This window comes from Manis javanica, chromosome 1, assembly GCF_040802235.1.
Source record: "Manis javanica isolate MJ-LG chromosome 1, MJ_LKY, whole genome shotgun sequence".
Classification (NCBI taxonomy): Eukaryota; Metazoa; Chordata; class Mammalia; order Pholidota; family Manidae; genus Manis; species Manis javanica.
The window spans coordinates 94,125,692-94,138,871 of record NC_133156.1 but is presented as its reverse complement, the minus strand read 5'-3'; positions in this window follow the sequence as shown (position 1 = coordinate 94,138,871).

The window sequence follows — 13,180 nt, the reverse complement described above, 5'->3', positions numbered from 1 at the left end:
TCTATATGCTGCTTACAAGAGACTCACCTCAAACCCAAAGACATGCACACACTAAAAGTCAAGGGATGGAAAAAGATATTTCATGCAAACAACAGGGAGAAAAAAGCAGGTGTTGCAGTACTAGTATCAGACAAAATAGACTTCAAAACAAAGAAAGTAACAAGAGATCATGATAAAGGGATCAGTCCAGCAAGAGAATATAACCATTATAAATATATATGTACCCAATACTGGAGCACCAGCATATGTGAAATAAATACTAAGAGTTTTAAAGGAGAAAATAGAATGCAATGCATTTACTTTGGGAGACTTCAACACACCACTCACTCCAAAGGACAGATCCACAAAACAGAAAATAAGTAAGGACACAGAGGCACTGAACAGCACACTAGAACAGATGGACCTAATAGACATCTATAGAACTCTATATCTAAAAACAACAGGATACACATTCTTCTCAAGTACACATGGAACATTCTCCAGAATAGACCACATACTAGGCCACAAAAAGAGCCTCAATAAATTCAAAAAGAGTGAAATTCTACCAACCAACTTTTCAGACCACAAAGGTATAAAACTAGAAATAAATTGTATAAAGAAAGCAAAAAGGCTCACAAGCACAAGGAGGCTTAACAGCATACTCCTAAATAATCAATGGATCAACAACCAAATCAAAATAGAGATCAAGCAATATATGGAAACAAATGACAACAACAACACAAAGCCTCAACTTCTGTGGGACACAGCAAAAGCAGTCTTAAGAGGAAAATATATATAGCAATCCAGGCATATTTAAAGAAGGAAGAACAATCCCAAATGAATAGTCTAACATCACAATTATCGAAATTGGAAAAAGAAGAACAAATGAGACCTGAAGTCAGCAGAAGGAGGGACATAATAAAGATCAGAGAAGAAATAAATAAAATTGAGAAGAATAAAACAATAGGAAAAAAATCAATGAAACCAAGAGCTGGTTCTTTGAGAAAATTAACAAAACAGATAAGCCCCTAGCCAGACTTATTAAGAGAAAAAGAGAGTCAACACACATCAACAGCATCAGATATGAGAAAGGAAAAATCATGACAGACCCCACAGAAGTACAAAGAATTATTAGAGACTACTATGAAAACCTATATGCTAACAAGCTGGAAAACATAGAAGAAATGAACAACTTCCTAGAAAAATACAACCTTCCAAGACTGACCAAGGAAGAAACAGAAAATCTAAACAAACCAATTACCAGCAACAAAATTGAAGCGGTAATCAAAAAACTACCCAAGAACAAAACCCCCGGGCCAGATGGATTAACCGTTGAATTTTATCAGACATACAGAGAAGACATAATACCATTCTCCTTAAAGTTTTCCAAAAAATAGAAGAGTAGGGAATACTCCAAAACTCATTATATGAAGCCAACATCACCCTAATACCAAAACCAGCAAAGACCCCACCAAAAAAGGAAACTACAGACCAATATCCCTGATGAACATAGATGCAAAAATACTCAACAAAATATTAGCAAACCGAATTCAAAAATATATCAAAAGGATCATACACCATGACCAAGTAGGATTCATCCCAGGGATGCAAGGATGGTACAACATTCGAAAATCCATCAACATCATCCACCATATAAACAAAAAGAAGGACAAAAACCACATGATCATCTCCATAGATGCTGAAAAAGCATTCAACAAAATTCAACATCCATTCATGATAGAAACTCTCAACACAATGGGTATAGAGGACAAGTACCTCAACATAATAAAGGCCATATATGATAAACCCACAGCCAACATCATACTGAACAGTGAGAAGCTGAAAGCTTTTCCTCTGAGATTGGGAACAAGACAGGGATGCCCACTCTCCCCACTGTTATTCAACATAGTACTGGAGGTCATAGCTACGGCAATTAGACAAAACAAAGAAATACAAGGAATCCAGATTGGTAAAGAAGAAGTTAAACTGTCACTATTTGCAGATGACATGATATTGTACATAAAAAACCCTAAAGACTCCACACCAAAACTGCTAGAACTAATATCAGAATTCAGCAAGTTGCAGGATACAAAATTAACACACAGAAATCTGTGGCTTTCCTATACATCAACAATAAACTAATAGAAAGAGAAATTAGGAAAACAATTCCATTCACAATAGCATCAAAAAGAATAAAATACCTAGGAATAAACCTAACCAAGGAAGTGAAAGACCTATACCCTGAAAACTATAAGACACTTTTAAGAGAAATTAAAGAGGATACTAACAAATGGAAATTCATCCCATGCTCTTGGCTAGGAACAATTAATATTGTCAAAATGGCCATCCTGCCCAAAGCAATATACAGATTTGATGCAATCCCTATCAAATTACCAACAGCATTCTTCAACAAACTGGAACAAATAGTTCAAAAATACATATGGAAACACCAAAGACCCCGAATAGTCAAAGCAATCCTGAGGAGGAAGAATAAAGTGGGGGGATCTCGCTCCCAAACTTCAAGCTCTACTACAAAGCCACAGTAATCAAGACAATTTGGTACTGGCACAAGAACAGAGCCACTGACCAGTGGAACAGAATAGAGACTCCAAACATTAACCCAAACATATATGGCCAATTAATATATGATAAAGGAGCCATGGACATACAATGGGGAAATGACAGTCTCTTCAACAGATGGTGCTGGCAAAACTGGACAGCTACATGTAAGAGAATGAAACTGGATCATTGTCTAACCCCATGTACAAAAGTAAATTCGAAATGGATCAAAGACCACATATTCTTAGAAAAAAGATGTAGGCAAAAATCTCTTAGACATAAACATGAGTGACTTCTTCATGAACGTATCTCCCTGGGCAAGGGAAACAAAAGCAAAAATAAACAAGTGGGACTATATCAAGCTGAAAAGCTTCTGTACAGCAAAGGACACCATCAATAGAACAAAAAGGTATCATACAGTATAGGAGAGTATATTCATAAATGACAGATCCGATAAAGGGTTGACATCCAAAATATATAAAGAGCTCATGCACCTCAACAAACAAAAAGCAAATAATCCAATTAAAAAATGGGCAGAGGAGCTGAATAGATAATTTTCTGAAGAAGAAATTCAGATGGCCAACAGATACATGAAAAGATGCTCCACATCACTAATCATCAGAGAAATGCAAATTAAAACCACAATGAGATATCACCTCACCCCAGTAAGGATCACCACCATCCAAAAGACAAAGAACAACAAATGTTGGCGAGGTTGCGGAGAAAGGGGAACCCTCCTACACTGCTGGTGGGAATGTAAATTAGTTCAACCATTGTGGAAAGCAGTATGGAGATTCCTCAAAATGCTCAAAATAGAAATACCATTTGACTCAGGAATTCCATTCTAGGAATTTACCCTAAGAATGCAGCAGCTCAGTTTGAAAAAGACAGATGCACCTCTATGTTTATCGCAGCACTATTTACAATAGCCAAGAAATGGAAGCAACCTAAGTGTCCATCAGTAGATGAATGGATAAAGAAGATGTGGTACATATACACAATGGAATATTATTCAGCCATAAGAAGACAAATCCTACCATTTGCAACAACATGAACAGAGCTAGAGGGTATTATGCTCAGTGAAATAAGCCAGGCAGAGAGAGACAAGTACCAAATGATTTCACGCATATGTATAGTATAAGAACAAAGTAAAACTGAAGGAACAAAACAGCAGCACAATCACAGAACCCAAGAATGGACTAACAGTTCCAAACGGAAAGGGACTGAGGAGGATGGGTGGGAAAGGAGGGATAAGGGTGGAGAAAAAGAAAGGGGGCCTTATGATTAGCATGTGTATTTGGGGGGGTCACAGGGAGGGCTGTACAACACAGAGAAGACAAGTAGTGACTATATAGCATCTTACTACACTGATGGACAGTGACTGTAATGGGGTTTATGGGGGGGACTTGGTGAAGGGGGAAGACTGGTAAACATAATGTTTTTCAGGTAATTTTAGATTAATGATACCAAAAAAAAAAGAAGAAATAATATGCAAAAACACCCTTGCTTACCAAAACGCTTGCTATCCTGAGAGTTCTGTCAGCACTTTTTCAAGGGACATGAGAATTCATAAGATTGGATGGGGAAGGCTTTTGTTTTGTTTGTTAGTTTCTCTGAAACCTCCTTCCTCCATCTACCCCACCATCTCTGTACACTTTAATGCACTGCAGTTACTAAGACTCGTTTTACAGTTTTTGTCCCTTTCAGTAAAACTCTTTTGTGGTGACAGTGACAAGATCATATGTTTTTATCTGAGTCCAGCAAACAGAATCCAGAAAGTGTGATTCACAGAGGGAGGAAGCCTACTGCCTGGTGGCTGGCCTTCTGGCCCAGTGATAAACCTTATGGACCGCAGGCAGCTTTGAGGGAGGCCTACCGACTCCTGGCCCTGCTGCTTCCTCCGGTGACAGAAAGCCAGCTGACTCTGGGGGCTTTCTCACAACCATCTGCATTGGGTGGGGGCTGCTCCAACTGGACTGGGGAGAAAAAGGGTTCCCAGCCAGGCCCTTCCCACCACATCTACTGGAAGACTTCAGCCGGCTTTGCATGGGGACCCCAGAGGGCCTGGGACAGTGTGGCTGTTTACAGTTTCATGTCTTTGGTGACTGCTGGCTGCCTCCAATAACGTGCAATGGTGAAGATGAAAGGACTCCCCTGATACCTTGTTCCCAGGGCATATGTGTTGGGACACAACTCTTCATGGTTCTTTCATATTCTACGTGTTCCTGTTTGGGAGCCATTGACTGCCCCATACTCGGGGCCACCTGTTCAAGCACGTGTGCATATATAGCGAAGAGTCTTGGAAGGCAGAGACAGTGTCTCTCTCCAGAACCTACTGTTCATGTTCAAAGATTTGCTTTCCCCAACCTCAAGTGTCTTCTCCTCTAACACGACCCACTCCATGTGTAGGTATCCTCTGACCTTCTTATCACCCTGTGGGGTTTGAAGCTCAAGGAACTGGTACAAAATGCTGATACTCTGGCTACTGCTTTTGTTGTGAGAGATAAACTGTCCTTCATCTCTGATTCAAGATGCCTATGTGTCCTATGAGCATCCATGAAACTATGGCAGGCTAATGAGTAGCTTGCAAACAGGGTAAAGTCTCAGGCCCCTCACAGTTCTTAACAATGTTAGAATGACAGCAAGTATCAACCCACATTTTAACACACACACAAACATTAGTTAGTAAGCAGGCCCCAAAGAGTCACATCATCTGTTTTTTTAAGGCAGGTAAGTCCTGCTTCTGTCCCTTAGGAATGCCAACAGGTACCTGGCTTACCTGAGATAGATGTGGTGATATTCTAGTGGCAAGATTCAGCTAATACTTTACCTGCATCAAGTGGCAAAATCCCCCACCAACTGGCAGGCACAGGACTAGACTGGGTCTCTAGGCCAAGAATGTCATCCCAAAAGTCATTAGGCCTGTGGGCCCACCAGATTCTTATAGTCTGTTCATCCAAATTTGTATATATTTTTACCCAATGCACATTAATCAAATGGCAATCACCTCTCCAATAAAAAATTATTTCTAACATTCCTTATAATTAAAGAATCACCTAGGCAGATCTAGTGGGCCTCCCTGTAGTAACCGTCCCAGGGTATGAATTCCCAATTAGGACTTTCAAATGCTAACTTACTATCACTGGAATATGAATCCTTGATTAGGGATTCAGATGTTTAATCTTCTGAAACACTTCAGATGTATAATCTACCCTAGGATTTTGTTAAAACCAACAAATTCAGAACACACAGTTTATGCTGTCTGCTCTGAAGTATGTTAAAGTAAATTACAACGCTTCAGCAGAGGCATTTTGTTTTTTTAAATATACAGCATTTTGCTTTTTGGGACACACAGCTCTTCCTTCCTTCCCTCCTCTATGTTCTCCCCACTATGAGAACACTTGGACGGCTCTTCTTGGCTTACAGAGTGAGGGATCTTTGGCACAAATGGCCTACAAGTAAGTACCGGGTACAGTCCCAGGTTACTCGGGTAACTTACATCCTTTAAGCCCTGTTTACAACCCTAATAACTATTCCTCTTTCTTCTCCTTTCAAGTTGCCTTGCTTCTTTGATTATGCCAACTCCTGGCACATATTCATTCATTCATTCAACAAATATTTAATTAAATACTTATAGACACTATGTTGGTTCAAGGACCTTCTTGCTACACAATCAGCTTGTCTTCTGGTCCACAAATACTCTTTCATCATTTGATGGAGAGAAGTAGAGTCACAGTCCTTTCCTTTTCAAAATTAACTTTTAAAATCTTACTGGTCTTGTCATATGGTAGATTCCAAGTAAACTACCAAGCAGGCTGTCCCAGGGTCATGGAACAGAAAGACCTACAGACCAAATTACCATGCTCATGTTGTGCAATTTATTAAATTCATTTAACTCAAGGCAAGATGTAAGGTGAACTAGATGAGGGAGGGTAACACATCAGGATCAGGTGTAAGAGGGTGAAAGGACCACGCTACCCGAATCCTCTTCAGTGTTCCCATGCCTTCTCGCTCTCTCCCTCCCTCCTTCCCACGCCAGCTCAGCTCTCCTCTCTCCCTCTCCCCTATAAGAGTCTCTCTACCACTGCTGTGCTTACAAGGACCTAAACGAAGGGGGGCAGGAGGAGCAAGATGCACTCTTGTTCTACCAAAGACATGGGGGCAAGTACACCTAGCAAACAGCTATAAGTTGCCAAATAGCCTGCTGAACAACTATGGATTTATCTGCCTTTCATAGGGTGAGAACATGTGGGTCCATAGTAGAATTCTAATGAATATTACTAGTGGCTGCCAATTGAGGGGTGACATAGCTGTCAGCCTAGGAGTAATCAAGTCTATGACTTAATCTTTCTATTTCTTCTTTATCTGAAAGTGACACTCTTGTTTATTCTGTTATACATTTTGTTCTATTTTTAACATGTCTTACAGGTTATTAATTTACTTGCTACCTATATTTAACATATCTTATGAATTCACCTGTGCAAAGCTGCTTGCTTCCTCATTATCGGCATGCTGAGCACACCCACTGAGTTTTGCTGTCTCATAAACTACTAACTTACTTACATTGTAAAGGCAGCTTGCACATCTTATGAGTTTCAAACATTTGTTTCTTGTATTATTTGAATATTCTAAAATAATATAGATAACATCCATTACAGATATGCTAAATGAAAACATGGACTACAAAATAGTATATAAATGATTGTAAGTAGACACAAATATGTATACACATAGAGATAGTAATTAGAAAATAATACATAAAAATGTAAAAAATATGCTAGAGCAGTAATATCATGAGTAACTTGTTTCAAACTTTAATATTGTTTGTGTAATATTTTCAATAATATATATTATTTTTAAATAGGTTGACATTCCATATATGCTATAAAATACTCCTTTCTGACCAAAAATTCATGTGAGGCATTTTTAGCTACAAAGCCTATCTTAAGTTTAAGAGATGTGATGAAGTAACTTGAACTCTCAGAGAAACATACGAACCCTAAACTATTTATTTCCCTAAGAAAGGATTTATCCATAAAGGTTCTTTACATATTTTATAGCACGATTTTTAGGGAATATATTTAGTTTTGGTTTTTGCTTTTATTTAAAAATAGCTACTGAATATCACCTGCCTGATGTTTTCCCTTCAGTTTATAAAATTCCATTTGAAATGGCAAGGTAACAAAGAAAACTGAAATTACTCATGTATTTTTAATAGAATTTTCCCCTTCACTTTACTGATTCAGCAAAAACTAATACTTTGGTTTTCTCTGTTTATTACCTAATAAGCAATTTTCCAGACTGCCAGTAGCCCTCAGTGAGTATGATCCAGGCTAATTCATACATTCATATTTATACTATGAATTGGTTTCTCAAAAGAGACAGAGATTTAAAGGGAGTCCTGAAATTCTGAAACTTAGAATTTTTAAAAATATATCTACATTGTAAATTGAAGAAACAGTTAATCAGTTTTCAAGATATTCAGAAAGGAGAAGCCCTCAGTGGTTACCAGTTAAGGAGAGCCAAACAATTGCAGGTTACTGAGAACTGAGCTGTCCTTTCATCAAATAGCCCAGCAATTTAGCTTCTCTGTGTGATGACATGAATAGATAGACCTGTTCAAATCTTATCTTTTGGATTTTGTTGAACTGCCCAAGTTGAAGAGTGTGTAACTTGAGCAAGAACAGACATCCTTGGCTTGAAATTTTCAAACGCCAGAGAAAAAATTGAGAATGTTCTAGACATGAATAAGGGTTATCTTTTCAAAGCACCAACTGCTTGTGCAACAAAGAGTTCCATTAAACAGAAATAATTTTTCAAGTTAAGTTTGGGCTGGTTCAAATAGAGCCATCTCCTAGTATTTGTCACTAATAAAGTTATGTCCCAGCTAATGAAGATTGTTTGCTCTTAATCTTCTTACTGTATCTGCATGTAGTGAGGAAGAGCTGTGAGTCCACCAAACCTGTGCTGATAAAATCATTAATTCTGGTACAATCATAATTGTTTTGTTTTCTCAAAGCCAATCTTTCCAATCACTTTATGTGTGTGTAAAGAACATTATACAGAGGAAAAGAGGTTTTAGACAAACAACAATTCTTAGTGGAAACTAAATTTTGAATGAGCTGGTAAAAGACAGTAGGTGTATGAATTCTGTATGTGAGAGACGTAGTGATGAGACTTACCCATTTTTTAACCTAATGGACCTTATACCTCCAGTGCAGTATTGTCATGAAAATAGTCACCCTGAAGGATAATTCCAACTGGGCTGCTATTGCTTGGTATAATATTAGATTTCCTGTTGTAATTGCTTTTAGGGCCATTTTACAAGAAGAAAAAAATATCAGGATACTATAATTGAGCCTTGTTGGATCACCTACTTTATTCACTGAACCTGAGTCCTAAGGACTTTAGATGATTTGAGAGAATCAATTTACCCGTCCAAATATAAAGATTTGCCACCACTGAGTATATTCAGAGAAAGTGCCAGAGGACAGAAGGTCCTTTAGTATGCTTTGAAGATACTTTGAACAACTTACTTGGATGAGTATGTCCTGAAATGTTGTGCTCGTTAAAAACTAAATGAGGTCCCTCATCTCCGTGCTGAGAATAACAGTGCTCTCCTAGCAGAGGGAAGTCCCCGTGGAGTGTCGTTTCACAGGATGCTGCCCTGAGGAGTTACAGAGACCAGAGGGCTCCCTGGAGGAGATCTTGCCACTGTGGAGCTAAGATACAGCTTTCTGGAGTCCCAGTCCTTCTTCAAACCTGGTGGGGTAGTCCCTGCAAAGGGGGTCTTCTAGTACTTCTCTGCTTATTTACTCACCATACAATGGTGAGAGCCCAGCGTGATGGAGCCCAGCATCCCCTCACCACACTGGGGGCCAGTGAGAAAATGAGGTGACCCAGAACCAGGTGGAAGGTGGATCAAGGGTAGAGATCACACTTCTCAGTCTGCAATTAGTTAATACAGCAAAAAAGAAAACCCTGGAGGAGCTACTGAGCAAGAACAGCTTCTTCCACCTTGAGCCAAAATATCCAGTCAGGGTTAGGAAAGTGGCAAAAGTGGTTTCCTTTGTTTTCAGCCATGGTAGAAACTTCACTTACAACTGTCCCCAGGACAGAACAGTTCACAGGATAAACCATGCTTCCACACTGTCTTGACTGAAGGTTTCAGCCCCAGGCAAGTTCACTGTGGATTCAGTGAGACCAAAAAATGACAATGGAATGTTCTTGGAGTAAAAGGGTTTATACCTGGCTTTATCCTCCCCTCAGTAGGTCAAGCACTAGAGTCACATCTGCATCCAGTAGTCTGCAGATCCATAATCCACCGCTCTCTGCCTCTGACCAGGGAACTGGGCAGAGCTCTTTATACAGTGACTCAGTCAGTAATAGCTTATCACCTACTGGTGTGGAAGCAGTAGCCTAGCAGCAGGTCAATCATGTCAACAAGTACTTTAGGGTCAGGTGAGGATCCTGGCCATAGGAACTTTGATTCCCCACCCCACCTCCAGCCCCCCCCCACAAATTTGTTCTTCATCTCAGGATAATGGAATCCCAAAGGCAGAAGTTCAAAGACCCTGAACGGAAGTCTTCCCCTACCAGGTTCTTGTTCTTTCCTCAGCTCCCAGCCCATCAGTACCTGGAGATTATAAAAGGATTTCTCCAAAGACCCCAGTCTTTCATGCTCCCATTCTGGGACTCTACCTCTCCTCCATCCCATTACCAGTCATGGAAATGCATTCCTTTATTGGTGCAGTAGACTGGCATCTCAGGGTCAAGATCAGTAGCTAAGCTACAAGACTGCCCCCCACAATTTAGTTAACTAGCCTCAGGCTTCCAGCATTAACCAGCCTCCTTCCATGTGCTCCCTGTTCCAACCCCACCCAGAGGATCACACTCCTTTCTGGAAAACTCTTCTACTTGTACACCAGGACTAAGCTGAGCTCTCTTTATGCTTCCACGGCCACAGAAAGCAAAGCCCATTCTGCTGACCCACAGGTCCACTTCAACATTTTACACTCCCACAGCTCCTGCTCAGCCTCTTGAGCCCAGGCTGGACAGCATGGCGCTGACTCTGCTGCAGAAATTCCTGCAGGGAGACTGCCTAGAGAAAAGAATAACTTGTGAGCTTTCCTGAACTGCCTGCTCCTCCCAACACATGCATCCCTTTTTCCACCCACTGTCCTCCTGTAGATTCTCTTTTTAACTTTCAGACATTCTCACAGTTTCTTCCTTCAGGAATAAGGCTTCAACATCCCAACCAAGAGCATCCTAAACCAACCAGAAGTCAGCATCTATTTTATCCAATAGATATCCAATCTACCCAACCCACCCACACAAAGATAGATATGTTTAAATGAAGTCTATTTCTTGGTATGTTTTAATTCCCAAAACATCCACTGATAAATGTTTGTGAAGAAGCAAACTGTGGATTTCCCTCTTGACTTGACATCGTGCTAAAAAGCATTAGAACTAAATCTTGATGATAGATACATTATAACTCAATGGGGCATTCCATCAACATTGCAATTATATTCATTCATTTCTCCAGGTGACATAAAAGTCATGCTAGCCCTTATCTCCCAATGCCAATTCCTCCACTTTTCAAACACACCTGCCACATATTCCTCACCTCAAGGCCTACAGGCTGCACACTTTGTTCAGTATCCCTTGATATTCCCCTGCAAGATATGGTTACACTGGTGGTATAGACACAGAAATGAAGCTTTTATATCCCAGGCTTAGAATGTACATTTACACCAGAACAACACTATTCAAATCTCAGAGTATATTGGGATTTTTGGGTTGGGCAGGGAATAAGAGTAGGTGGATTGTTTTAAATGCAAATACCTGGTTCCCATCTGCTTTGGATCCTGGGAACCTTCTTTTGTAACAGACCTGTGATTCTGAGAAGGGCTTTTTCAGAAACACTCCTATAAACGTCTTAGGTGATTTAATATATTGTAAATCCCTTGAGGCCAGGGGTCACTGTGTTCTTTGCATTTCTCATAGGCTTTAATACAGTTTCCACCATACAATGGGCCCTCAATAGACAGACTGTAATGAAAAATGTCATCACACTGATGCTTAGTACTTAATATCACAGAAAGGGCATTGCACTGACCCTCCAATATGATTGTGCCTATTGTAAGTATGACAAAGGAGGACATGTTTAAAAAAACAACAACTAGTGTGTATGAAGGGTTGTGCTTGTGCAGTGATGATAAATTCACCTTCCCCCAGTTGCCACTGTCTCTTCTCCTTAGTAAAACTGTGTGTATAGCCTGGTCATTAGCTTCTCTGCTGCAGTTAGTGAAAAGTTAACTTTTAGCTAGCCATTCGTTGAAAGATAGCATATCACTTATCTTCTTTCCCACCGTTTAATCTGTCCCCAAAGATGCACTTCTCACATTCCTTTAGGATGACCTGGCTCTTCAAAGGACAACCACCCAGCCGTAAACCCAGCTATCCAGCTGAGGGACTTAATAAGAACCCACCCAGTGCCCCGTGTGAATCTGCACTCCAGGGTTTCTTGGCTGCTCCTGGCCATAGAACATGAGGAGAGTGCAGGTGGGTGACCCAGGAACACCACTGTCCATCCCAGGTTCGAGGTGACAAGACAGGAGCAGACAACCCAGTCCCAGGAGCACCACTGAGGCCTGAAGAAGCATTAACAGTGTAGCTGTTTTTTTATTTGATTTGGTGTTAACTCTTCAACTTCTACTAGAATTCCTATCTCCAGTAGCAGGTGGATATTTTAAGGGTATCAAAATGTTTTGTTTTGTTTTTACTTTAAATTTAGGTGAACAATAGGCCCATGGAATGTTTCAAAGTTTTAGTTTTTTAGTTGAGCATTTTACAGAAGTCCTCATGCTTCTGTACAATGCAGTCGTTACATTACATCCAGATTTAAAGCGAACATCTATTGAATTAATTGTGCCAGACACTGTTGCAAACACTTTATATAAGTTGGTCTATTAAAATAAAACAACATCCCAATAAGGTATGTGACACAATTATCCCCATTTTACAATAAGGGAAATAAAGCTTAGAGAAAGTAGTAACAGGATATATTTACACAGGGCCAGATTTCCAAGCAGATTACACTGCCATCCCTCAGGATGTTCTAATACAGCAAGGCTCTCCAGGCCAAGAGTCATTCTCTGGAGGGCTTGCTCCTATTTGGAATTTCTAGCATGAAAACCATGAGTCTTTGGGAAGGCACGTGCATTTTAAGTGAGCAGAATATTTACAAAAGAAGGTGCCTCTGGAATACTGAGCAGGACATCTTTTTACTGTTCAGGATTATCAGAGTATTCAAAGACGTTTATCACCCTTTGCTCCAGGACACAAATTTCTAGTACCATCATATAATCACTGCACAGGCAAAAATATTGACAAATATCTACAGGGAATAGAGGCCATCCCTGCTTAGAATACCTGGGAGGGACCACAGCAAAATTTTAGCTTTATTCCTGTGTAAACCACATAATTCAGTTAAAACTCATGACCTCCCAAGAACAGCAAGAGAATGGAGCATAGATCAGCAATGTCTTGATAGAAGAAGAGCCAGAGATATTTTCAAGGTTGGTTTGATTGACCAGTCACATGAGTAGTGGGAATGCTTGGCATTTGTATTGCAAGG